The sequence below is a fragment of the Aquarana catesbeiana genome, linkage group LG03 (assembly GCF_042186555.1).
Source record: "Aquarana catesbeiana isolate 2022-GZ linkage group LG03, ASM4218655v1, whole genome shotgun sequence".
NCBI lineage: Eukaryota > Metazoa > Chordata > Amphibia > Anura > Ranidae > Aquarana > Aquarana catesbeiana.
In genome coordinates, this window is record NC_133326.1 from 281966292 (window position 1) to 281979489 (window position 13198).

Here is a 13198-nt window from a genome sequence, read left to right on the forward strand (position 1 = left end):
CAACTGCAAATTCACACACTAATGCCCTGTACACACGATCGGACATTGATCGGACATTCCGACAACAAAATCCAAGGATTTTTTCCAACGGATGTTGACTCAAACTTGTCTTGCATACACACGGTCGCACAAAGTTGTTGGAAAATCCGATCTTTCTGAACGCGGTGACGTAAAACACGTACGTCGGGACTATAAACGGTGAAGTAGCCAATGGCTTTCGTCTCTTAATTTATTCTGAGCATGCGTGGCACTTTGTGCGTCGGATTTGTGTACACACGATTGGAATTTAACCGATCGGATTTTGCTGTCGAAAAATTTTATATCCTGCTCTCAAACTTTGTGTGTCGGATTTCCTAAAAATACAACCCCTTTAGGCTACAGTGTGCCTACTGTTTCTCATGTCTATGAAATGTGAATTTATTTTTGTGAGACCGATTTAAGGGTCCAGTTTTCTTTTGCCTCCAACTGACCATGCCCAGACTTTTAGGGGTTTATTTACTAAAGGCAAATCCACTTTGCACTTGGAACTACAGTCGCTGTAGATCTTAGTAGGACATGCAAGGAAAATAAAAACAGAATTTTTGCTTGTAGATGATTGGATGATAAAACCAGCAGAGTTTCCCCTCTTTTCAGATCTTCCCCTCAGATTTACAGCGACTGCGACCTGTGCCCAAAAAAACTCAGACAGAGGGCAAAGGGGCTAGTCACCTGTGTTGCCTGTGATAGTGTCTCCCTTTAGCTGATTTTTCCCATTGCTGACACCATGCCTTGCTTAGCACTGCATTTGTGTGTAGAGGTAGGGCTTTTTTCTTTCTCACGTCAGAGCCTCGAGTAAAGAGAACGGTGAACAACATGGGAGTAACATCATCAAATCTTATGCCAATTCTCCTGAAGTTAGCAGTCATAGGCAGCGATGCCTTAGATCTCACACTGCAGATATACAGCTATGAAACTTTATATGCACAGGAGAGTCTAGGCACCCTTACATACGAAGAAGTGCACTGCAGTTTTTCTCTTTTGAATTGCATACAAAAGATATATTTTCAAGGTACTGCTTGGAGACATTTACCATTTCAAAATTTTCCCTTGAACATAGGAAATATTTACTTTTTCAGCCTGAAACCATGGGGACAGCCTCCCGTAACTCCTCAGCCACCCGATCCTGCTCTCCCCGCGCAGCATAACTCATAAGTTGCAGCTCAGAGACATCCAGCGTCACATGGAGAACCTGGATAATAGGAGCCATAATCTAAGGATCCGTGGGCTGCCTGAATCAGCTGAAGCAGACCAGCTCGTGCCCACAGTAGTTGGCCTATTTAACAACCTCCTTGATGGCCCCCTCAGACAGAAATAGTAATGGAACGAATCCATCTGGCCCCCCAGGCCCAAGGGAAGAGATAATGACACCCCCCCCCCGTGATGTAATCTGCTGTCTGACTACAAGCTAAAGGAGGAGATACTCCGGAAAACTAGAAACAGAATACACCTCACATACAGGGGTGCGGATGTCCAAATATATTAGGACCTCCCCAGCATCAAGCTTCAACATCGCAGGGACCTTCATCCCTTGCTCGAGGGGCATACACTACCGCTGGAAGTTCCCCTTCTGTCTGTCTGCCTCTACACAAGCCCACACCGCTTCGCTACGAGTACCAAAGGATCTCCAATTGTTCTACGACACCCTAGACATACCACTGGTTGAGGTTCCCAACTGGTACGCATAGTTTTGTCGCACTCCGCCCGGGAGAGATCCACGTAGAGAACAACCCATGGACGTCCGAGAACTGAGGCACCGAAGACAACGCTCCTCGTCTGGACCCAGATCCCAAACTCCTCATCGAGGCTCACAAAATATATTAGGACCTCTCCAGCATCACGCATCAACATCGCAGGGACCTTCATCCCTTGCTCGAGACCCTGCGCAACAGGGGCATACACTACCGCTGGAAGTTCCCCTTCTGTCTATCTGCCTCTACACAAGCCCACACCGCTTCGCTACGAGTACCAAAGGATCTCCAATTGTTCTACGACACCCTAGACATACCACTGGTTGAGGTTCCCAACTGGTACGCATAGTTTTGTTGCACTCCGCCCAGGAGAGATCCATGTAGAGAACAACCCATGGACGTCCGAGAACTGAGGCACCGAAGACAACTCTCCTCGTCTGGACCCAGATCCCAAACTCCTCATTGAGGCTCACAAAATTGATAAAGCCCCACAAATCCACCACAACCGTGCAGAGCCTGTCGAGATTACTGCAAAGCCCACATGGATCCCTTCACCACATGAAAGGGTTAATTCTGCCCGGTTCATATGAATAACCAGTGGATTCTTGTGGGAGCAAACAAATAAGGAAGACACAAAATGGTCTCAAAGTATGCTCAGCTTAAAGCTTAAGGGTCAATGCCCAGACTGCTGTGGAACGCTGGTTTACAATGAAAGAGCCAGTTAACAAGATGGACTGCACCCTGATCCTTGCAAATGCAGGAGAATAATATTACAATTAGCTCTTACTTACCAATATATGTTTGTAACTATCATAATGTATGAGGGGGTTCCTAAGTACTAAGATCACTATTACTCATTTCACTCAGGTCCCTGACTAGGACCTATACAAAATGCATGATGAGGACAACTTATACCTCAGGAAGCCGAGCAAGGTCCTACATTTCCCCTATAGCTCCTCTGTATCTTCTTTAATGGAACCTCACCATACATGCTCATTTGGTTACAGGGATTTATTTAGCAATCGCCCTACCATGGCGCTCATTTAAGTAAATGTAAGATACTCCATGATATGCAGGATTGCCTGATCCCCCTCTGCACCCCTCAGAGGGCCACTCCCTCGCATAATGTTTCAATACCTCAGACCCTGGTGAACTGGAGGGGGGGGGAGAATGGGAGAGATCCCTAGACCAAATCGCAAAACATCCTAGGACAGAGCCCAACACCTCTGAACACCTGTTGACAAATTTTTCTCTCCCCCTCCCTCACCATGATTGAGGTGACCATGGCACATGACAACACGCCCCTCTGGTCAATCGGGATCTCTCTCCTTATCCTAATCCCCATCATCCAACTTAATCCATAGCGACATATTGGGAACAGAGCTGTTAATCCAAAGCCCATGCACATAAGGCTACCTGCATGGGCCACCCCCCTGATGAATGAGGATCAGCTACCCCATACGCTTGAATGAGGAGCAGCCATCCCATACATCAACCTGAGGGAACAACAATAACTGAAATGATGAAGACCCTTCATCCCTCACACTGCCTTTTTTGCACAAAAGGCTACCCCTTTTTATCCTTCCTCCCTGGAGGTAGACCCATACCAACAGAACTCAGAAATACTACTTCATCCCCTATACTCTGCAGAAAAACCCTAAATAAGTGAAAAGGGATGAACCCACCCCTATAATTTTAATACTATTCATACTTTTATGAATAGTATTAATTATAATAGTATGAATTAAGGGGGATTCTTAGGAATGATACCCACTACTCGTTCGGTCAATAAGCGGAAATCCTCTTGTGCAAGGAGGTAGGGTGCTATACAGACACTTACAGTCGTGGTTACTCTTATGTTCTTCTCAGATATCAGTATATTATTGTTATTGTTTAAGAGTTCTCTTTTTCTTGTTTGCTTAGCAACAGATGATTGTGCCTTAAATAGGTTTCCTTGTTTAAAGCTGAACTTAAACAATAGCAAGCTGCTAAATGCCTGAATCATATCTTAACCCAGGGAGTCAAACATGCTTCCTTAGGTTTTGAACACTACTACCTTTTACCTCCACATACGTGACACTTCGCCCTGTGGCGGCAGGGTTGAAATAGAATACATTTGAATCTATCCCGCTAGGGCATCACCAACCCCCACACAGTGGTCGTAGAACAATACTGGTCATATTCAGAGACTCGCGTATTGTCTATGCACTTTACCCCACCGACATCTGTTATTACAGGACAGGAGGGCTGGTTACCACTGTCGTCGGATATACATTAATAAGAGGAAACACTTTTTCCTCTCTCTCTATTCCCCTCACCCTCCTCACCCTTCTTTCCTATCCCCATATCCTCCCCACTATTCTATACTAACTCGCGGAAAACTTTACCTGGATGCAACATAGATCCATGAATCATCACCCTCAGGTCAAGCTCTATTCGCTGAATACACCCGAAAAAAGCTCTAAACTCCCTTTAACCTTATAAAAACAAAAAGCAGATGTGGTTTTCTTACAAGAAACCTATTTTAGATCGGATAACATCCCAAAACTCCATAACAGTAATTATCCTACAGTTTACCATACCACTAATAATGAATCAAAATCCAATGGAGTATCCATCCTAATATCCAGAAATTGCCCTCTTCAAATGCAGGAAACCCAGAATGACGAACATGGTCGCTATATATTCCTTAAAGGAAAACTCTTTGACAAACCCTTTACTTTAGCTAACTTATACACACCCAATAAGCTCCAAGTTCCTTTCTTACGCAACACTCTACAACTCCTGGAATACTGATCTTAGGGGGGGACTTTAACTTGGCTCTTACCCCCACTCAGGATACTTCATCGGGCATATAGATCCCTCAAAGTGATCAAGACACAAATCGGCAACTTAACGCTTCATGATACATGGCGCACTCTACATCCCAACACTAAAGATTTCACCTATTTTTTGGAACCACATAATAGATACACCTAGGATTGACTATTTCTTTATTACACAGGAAGATCTCCCATCTCTTTTAAGCGAATCTATAGACCCAATGCGTATATTGGATCATAATCCCATCTCCATGACCCTTTCATTCCCAATCACGACCACGAAATCATGGCGCCTCGACAATACCTTCCTAAACAATCCTGAGACATTGGAGGCTATAAACGGATGTCTACTGCAATATTTTCACGAAAACGATTCCAAGGAGACAGCTCCCTTGACACAATGGGCTGCACACAAATGTGTTTATAAAAGAATTCATCTCCCTGGCCTCAAAATGGAGGAAAGCTCGGCAAGCATGCATTGATGAGCTCTCGTCACGTATTCGCTCTCTAGAAAAATTGCACAAACAATCACTAGCCATATAAACACTAAATGATTTAATTCAGACACGACAAGATTTACTAGAGGAGCTAGGGAAAACAAACGAAAATATGTGCTAATGCAGAGACTATTCGAATTTGGCAATAAATCAGGGAAATTGCTGGCCAGAGCCCTCCAAGCTAAAAAGGTGGCGACAACGGTTCACTCGATCACGGATGCCCTAGGGAACAAAATAACCACCTCCCAAGGTGGGAGCAACAATTTGTCCAATTCTACTCTAAACTATATAAGGTAAAAGCCCCAAATGTGACTAAAAAAAGATGAGAGAAGAGAACTGATCATAAACTTCCTAAAACAGTACAGTTCCACAACCATACCCTCCTCCGAAGCCTCGGCTCTGAATCACCCAAAATTTTTGGAGGAAATCAACCAGGTCTTGAAACAACTAAAACCAGGAAAGAGCCCAGGTCCTGACAGACTAACTATTGGTTATTACAAAACCTTTGCTGACACGCTCAAGCCCCACTTCCTGAAAACATATCTTCTTCCCCTCATACAAATGAAGACCTGTTATGAGCACACATAACAGTGATGCCAAAACCTGGAAAAGACACCTCCATAGTATCAAATTATAGGCCCATATCCCTTCTTAATGTAGACCTAAAAATTTACACAAAAGTACTTGCAAACTGCCTACTACCACTACTACCCAAATTAGTATCGTTAGACCAAGTTGGCTTTATCCCGGGTAGGGAGGCCAGGGATAACACCCTGAAAGCTATCGGCCTACATCATTGGTTATCTTCGTCCCACAAACCTGTCTTCTTCCTATCACTTGATGCGGAGAAGGAGTTCGCCAGGGTGGCATGGGACTATATGACAGAAGCCCTCAAAGCACTAGGCATATGCGATTTGCATGCTCCAATTTATGCTTGCTCTATATTCAACGCCAACAGCCAGCATTCGAGTCAATGGCCACCTGTCAGACGCCTACTCCATATCGAACGGGACGCCACAGGATTGCCCCCTGTCCCCTCTTATATTTGTGCTAACCTTAGAACCTCTGCTCTACAGACTGAGAGATAATCCTGACATTATAGGAGTCGACCTAAAAGGCCGTCAATACAAATTAGCAGCTTATGCGGATGACATTGTGATGTTCCTTACCGACCCCATTACCTCAATTTCCAACCTATTGAAAGATTTTTCTCTATTCAACACACTCTCCAACATCCAAATCAATTTTTCAAAATCACGGGTGCCGAACATATCTCTCCCTCAATCCTCTTTAACTCACTGCCAAAATAACTTCCCTTTGGATGGGACTTACACGCCATTACCTACCTCGGGGTCCAGCTCCCAGTCAAATTATCCGAGCTATACTCTAGAGATTTCCTCTCGATCTTGGGAATCCTCCAACAAGATCTTAAGCGGACAACTGGTCCTTTCTCCTGGTTCGAGAGAGCGGCCATTATCAAGATGAATGTCCTTCCAAGAATCCTATACCTCCTCTAAACTTTGCCAATTAAAATCCCCCCGGCATTCTTTTCCTCGTACAGGCAGATTTGCAGGAACTGCATCTTGATCTCCAAGCATCCTCGGTTGAGCTGGGATAGATTAGTGACCCCCAAATTGAAAGGGGGGATTGGCCTCCCAGACTTAATGTCAAGTCACCTGAGTCCAGGTGACAGATGCACCCCGTTGTGGTCTGGAGTGCACCGCAAGGTAGTAGACCCTACGGCTGACTGCTGCAGATGGAGCTCTAGGTGATATAGGAGAGCCAGGTACTCTGTAGTACCTACACGGATGACCCCAGGAGCTAGATCATGAGATTTCCCAGGGCGAGGAATCTAAGAGCCAGCGGGTGTTCACCAGAAGCCCCTAGAGGTGGGGATGGATTTAGCTGCAGTCTTGCTCCAGGTCGCGACCCCCAGGGCCTCCCAGCTCATGGTAGACTACAGGGAGGTAGAGTGGAAGCAGCAGACTGCGACAACAAAGGATAGTCAGGAGCTAGCCAAAGGTTGGGGCAACAAGCAGGTGAGGATAGTCAGGAGATATCCAAAAGTCAGGGTAACAAGCAGGTAAGGATAGTCAAGAACAAGCCAAGATCGGTAACTGGAATCAGACGTAGAAGACACAGCAAGTCGCACACGAAAGCTAAACACAAAATATTGATCAGCAGAGTTAGTTTGCAGTGCACAGGTTAATATAGAGTTCCCTGATAGGGGCTGGGGTGGAGCCATGCTTTAAGGGGAGATAACTTAAGCAGCCAGGTGAGAGTGGCTGGCCTCTTAAGCAGAACACATGGAGAGGTAAGCTGACAAACAAACATTACTGCATACCCATGACACTTAAATACTTGTGGTCATGCCATTTGACTAGAGTGGTAGACTGGCATGTCCACGCCAATACCAAAGACTGGATTAAACTTGACTCATTCTCCCAATTGCCATTTCGCCATTTACCATGGATCAAGCTGACTTTAATCCCAAAGGAGAGTGCCAACCATCCTATAATTGGCCCTACACTACACAACTTTCGGACAGCATGTAAAAAACTGAATCTTGCGTCCTCCCCCGGACCCTGGACCCCAATTGACAATAACCCAGAGTTTCCCCCCGGATCTCCCTCTTCACAACGTTAGTCATAGAACCCCAGAGACGTCTCTCCGGGCTGAACACTTCTTTGAAAGAGTTAAGCTTTTACAATTCAGTGCTCTCTCATCTAAAATCGCCGACCACTCTATCCCTTTCTTCAAATACCTACAGCTTAGGCACTTTCTAAATAGCGCCTAACCACTATCCACATGGTGTAGGGATCACACCCCTTTCAAAGCTATCTGCTCCAGATCAGAGCCCCAAGAGACACGTGATCTCAGATCTTTATTCACTTATGTTCGCTGATTGTGATCCTAAACCAAACAAAACTAGCCAACACTGGGAAAGGGAATTTGATCAGTAGAGGACTGGGAACATATTTATACCCACATTCATAAAGGTTAGAGGAATGTTTCCAAACATGATAATGGATTCAAAATTTACTCAAGGTGGTACAGGACTCCAGATGAGCTACATAATTACTACCCTAACGTATCGCCACTCTGCTGGAGATATAACGAGATGTACACCACCTTACTACTAAAATAACAACTTGCCCATCGGCGCAATTTCTCCTCCCCCACACATCCCTACCCCAATCTACTACAGAAAGTCCTTGACGCTTCACCTCATCGATGCAGCTAAGATGTGCATACCCTTCACTGGAAGGAAAGCACACCCCCCCCCCCCCCCCCCCTATAATTGTATTACTGAATGGCTCTAATGAATAGGTATGATTGCTGAAATGGAACATTTAGTTCAGGCCAGGGAGACTCATACCAAATTCTGCAAAACCTGGGCATTTTGGGTCACTTTGCAGACTCAACTGACCAACAATCAATAGAGCTTGACCTGAGGATATGAGAGACCTCTATTTGAGGAACCGGCGAAAGTCTAAAAATGGATGACTGCTACTCAATCCATAACTGCACCTTGCATAGGAAGAAGTTCAGAATTACTCCAGACGCATTCTTGCTTACATTAGTTCTAGAATACCTCGCCTACCTCCCCTCCCCCTTCCCATATCCCTTTCTCACCTCAAAGGGGTCTAGACTCCCCAATATTGGCCCTTGGTCATACTTTAGGAAACGAAAAATGAAGAAGAAACAACTATTGGTTCTAAATACTCAATTTTGACAGTTATTTAGATAAACAAGTTCTAGACTAGATGACCTGCATCACTCAGAATTAATTTGTTACCCCAGTTTTACAACTTATTGTTATTATGAAATGCAAACATTTCTTGTTTTCTAACTAATACACTATTAGGCGGCGGGAAGAGAAAAAGGACTGGGAGCGGGTTGGATGTGCCCCCACCCATCCACAGTTTCCACGTGAGGTGGATGGGTGGACTGGAGGCATATCCGGCATACTCAGCAGAAATGACACAAGGCTCCTTATCCCTGGGACTTTATCCTTTTGCCCAGCTCTACTTGTTCTCTAAAGTCCGAGCGTCTCAAGTTTCACTGTGTACCTTTGTTACCATCATCACAATTATTGTATATGTTATATACTCGATATGTATGTTTTGAATGTTTGTAAAACTCTTTACCCTGAAAAACCTCAAAAGTATTGAAACTACTTTTTATAATTCCTTTATTTTTAAAGATGTTTGCATATAACAGCCAAAGTGTACGGTATATACAGTAGCACATCTGCGTATCAAAGAAAAAGGGTCATACACGAGCAATCCTATAACATATATAACGTTGCCCCCAACACTTTACAACATGAGTGGCCCTGAGGCCATAGTCTGGTTGTGTAAATTGTAGGCTACTTAGAAATTGGGGGGAGGTCATCGAGCAACTACATAAAGAACCTACTACATGAGAACACATATGCAAATACAATATAATAAAATGAGGTAGGGCAAAGTAAATCAAAACTTTGAGACAACACAACATGTAACATTACTGCCCTATGGGTCACTTAGCTCTGAAATGGGACCATAATGCGTTTACGATATACAGTTCTCTAACCAAACAACCTGCAACCGAACTAATGCCCCGTACACACGGTCGGATTTTCCAACGGAAAATGTGTGATAGGACCTTGTTGTCGGAAATTCCAACCGTGTGTAGGCTCCATCACACATTTTCCATCGGATTTTCCGACACACAAAATTTGAGAGCAGGATATAAAATTTTCCGACAACAAAATCCGTTGTCGGAAATTCCGATCGTGTGTACACAAATCCGACGAACAAAGTGCCACGCATGCTCAGAATAAATAAAGAGATGAAAGCTATTGGCCACTGCCCCGTTTATAGTCCCGACGTACGTGTTTTACGTCACCGCGTTTAGAACGATCGGATTTTCCGACAACTTTGTGTGACCGTGTGTTTGCAAGACAAGTTTGAGCCAACATCCGTCGGAAAAAATCCTAGGATTTTGTTGTCGGAATGTCCGAACAAAGTCTGACCGTGTGTACGGGGCATTAGAGAGTAAATGTAGGTAGGGGGCACTGTAAGAAGGGAAAAGGGTTGGGAAAACGGATGTCTCCAGGGGATAGTAGGAGCAGAATCAGAAAGGCAGACAAACGAGAAGGCAGATTAGATAGATAGTACTTCTTGTCCGGGGAGTGAGGCAACATTCAAGAAGTCAGTCTTGCTGCACCATTTCCCATAGATAGGCATCAGTATACAAATAGTGATGCCAGGGTCTCCAAGTCTCGCAGAAGGTCTCCTCCCGGTTATACAAGGTAGCGTTGAGGTCTTCCATATGTCTTAGTTCATTTACTTTTGTAAACCACAAGTATTTGGACGGGGGGTTCTCCGATCTCCAACAGAGGGGAAAACATGCCTTAGCCCCGTTCAGCAACTGGATGGTAAGGGAGGCTTTGTATTTCTTGATTGATCTTTCTGAAAGATGGAGTAGACATGCCGTAGGGTTTCCCTCCAGGTCTACATTTGACAGGTGTTTTATCACGCCGGTCACTTTGCGCCAGGAAGGCTGAAGTTTTAGGGCAATCCCAAAGAATGTGAAGCATTGTTCCCTCAGCAGTGCCACACCACTAGCACGAACTAGGGACCTGAGGGAAGAAACAATGTAAGGTAGTGGGTACTCTGTACCATCTGGTCGAAATCTTATAACAGGTCTCTTGGACTCTGGTAGCTATGGATGACTTTTGGAAAAAGTGAAGGATCTTCTCCTTCTGAGAGTTATTGAATTGAATACCTAAGCCGGATTACCATTTAGAAAGGAGGGATGGAACATATCTCTCTGCCGGGTGAGTCAGATAGGCATAAGTCATTGAGAGACTGTGACGGGCTGGCTTCCACCGGTGGCAAGTGTGTTCCACTTCCGTGAGCTGGCGAGCTATGCCCGGAGTCCTCAAGCTTTCCCGAAGAAAATTGCATAGCTGAAGGCCACTCCAGAAGTCCAAGGGAGGATTTGTGGCAGATACCCCTGCAACGGCGGAAAGTTGACCGTCGGGACCCACAAAGTCACAAAGGTGGTGCCTCCCACTCATGTTCAATCGCTGGAAATTAGGATTTTGAAGGCCAGGAGGGAATTCAGGATTCCCAAGTACTGGTGCCATAGGGGAGGGTAGTGGTGACGAAAGGCGTCTCTTGCCACCAGAAGTGTGCTGCCCAAGGTAGGATGCTTGATAAGGGCCTTTGGTAAAGGTGAGGCGATCCACGGCCAGCTCTTGGCAGTATCTTTAGACTCCTCTATTTCCATGGCCACCCAGTGTTTCGCTTCTGCATGACAATGCCAGTGCACTAGTCTAGTGAGGTGCGCCGCTCTGTAGTAGGCTTTCACATCTGGTAGGCCCACTCCACCCCTATGCTTCGTAAGATGGAGAAGTTGCAGTCTAATGCGGGGCTTACGATGCGACCAGACGAAGTCACAGAACCACGCACTCATTCATTTGAAAAACACTGGCGGGAGGCGAATAGGAAGAACTTGCAACAACTACAACACTCTAGGTAGCGCGGTCATTTTGAGGGCATTGCATCGCCCAAACCACGTTAAAGTGGAGTTCCACCCAAAAATGGAACTTCCACTTTTTGGATTCCTCCCCCTCTCCAGTGTCACATTTGGTACCTTTTCAGGGAGGAGGAGGGAGCAGACACCTGTCTAATACAGGTATTTGCTCCCACTTCCTGGCATAGATCACCGCAGCGCTTGCGGCGACTTACGCCACTTCCGGCGCCTACACTGTCCTCCCCCGTTGTATTCTGGGAGACACACAGGTCCCAGAACACAGCAGGGACCAGAGAGGATGAGCAGCGCGACTCGCACATGCGCAGTAGGGAACCAGGAAGTGAAGCTGCACAGCTTCACTTCCTTATTCCCTCACCGAGGATGGCGGCGGCAGCAGCTGAGAGCCGACGGACGGATCGGCTTCGGCTGCCGACATCGCGGACTCCCTGGACAGGTAAGTGTCCATATATTAAAAGTCAGCAACTGCAGTATTTGTAGCTGCTGGCTTTTAATATTTTTTTTCGGCGGATCTCCGGTTTAATGTGAGGGAGTGCCAATGGATGAGGTCAGCTTTAAGACAGATCAGCAGCGGGGCAAAGTTTGCAGAGTACAAATTAGAGGGGTCTGAGTAATATCAACCCCCATGAAACAACTTTTTAAATTCTGTGCCACTTTAAGATAGCACACATTTTTAACAATATTCTTTAGATTTGGCAGAAACTGTGTAGGACCTACCTTAATAATATATTCAAGTTATGTTCAGTCAAGTAATGCTTATAGTTGGTAAATTGAAAAGAGATTGTACAGTCTTTGGTCAGTAATTGCTTAAAGTGGTTGTAAACACTTACACAAGTAACTAGCCTCAGGTAATCCACGGAGAGTAAACAAATCCTCCCACATAAACTGTACCAGTTTATCTTCAGCCCCCTCAACTCTACAGCTATTTAGAGTATAGCAGGGAGCAAGGATCTGAGCTCTCACACTCTACACAGCATAGAGCAGGGAGCTGAGGGTAATCTGAGATCTGAGTGGAGGGAAAGGACACCCCCCCCCTCTACACCAGGGGTAAAAAAACCCCGGCACTCCAGCTGTGGTGACACTACAAATCCCATCATGCCTCTGCCTCTAGGAGTCATGCCTGTGAATGTCAGGGTCTTGCAATGTCTCCATGGGACTTGTAGTTTCACCACAGCTGGAGGGCCGAGGTTGCCTACCCCTGCTCTACACAGTCTCATAGGGAAATAGGCAGAGCTGAGGCTGTCAGTTACCTGCTGTGTGCTGAGGAGGGATGGGGCAGTCTCCTGGGATTGTGGTGTAGGCATAGACTGTCAGAAATGACTCGTGCAAATAGAGGAAAGAAAGAGGAGACAGAAATCACATGTGCTTTGGATAGAGGCTAGTACACACTATAGAAGGATATGCTTCTATACATTTTTCAATTTCAGATGTCTACAACCACTTTAAAATTACACTCTTAGTGCAATTCACTAGATTGGCTAGATTGACCACAGACCTTTTGTGTATATTTCATCCTCATTGTTTGATGCAACTGGAAATCAATAGACAAGTGGATTTTCTGCATTTAAATGCCGTCACAAAGTAAAACTTAAGGCAAAACTTTTTT

General features: G+C 45.3%; 1 protein-coding gene across 1 annotated transcript in view; it reads left to right on the top strand.

Annotated features, from left to right (window-relative positions):
* CEP83 (centrosomal protein 83) overlaps positions 1–13198 on the top strand; it is a 142725-nt gene that overhangs the window by 80000 nt on the left and 49527 nt on the right. The gene's annotated exons all lie outside the window — the stretch shown is intronic.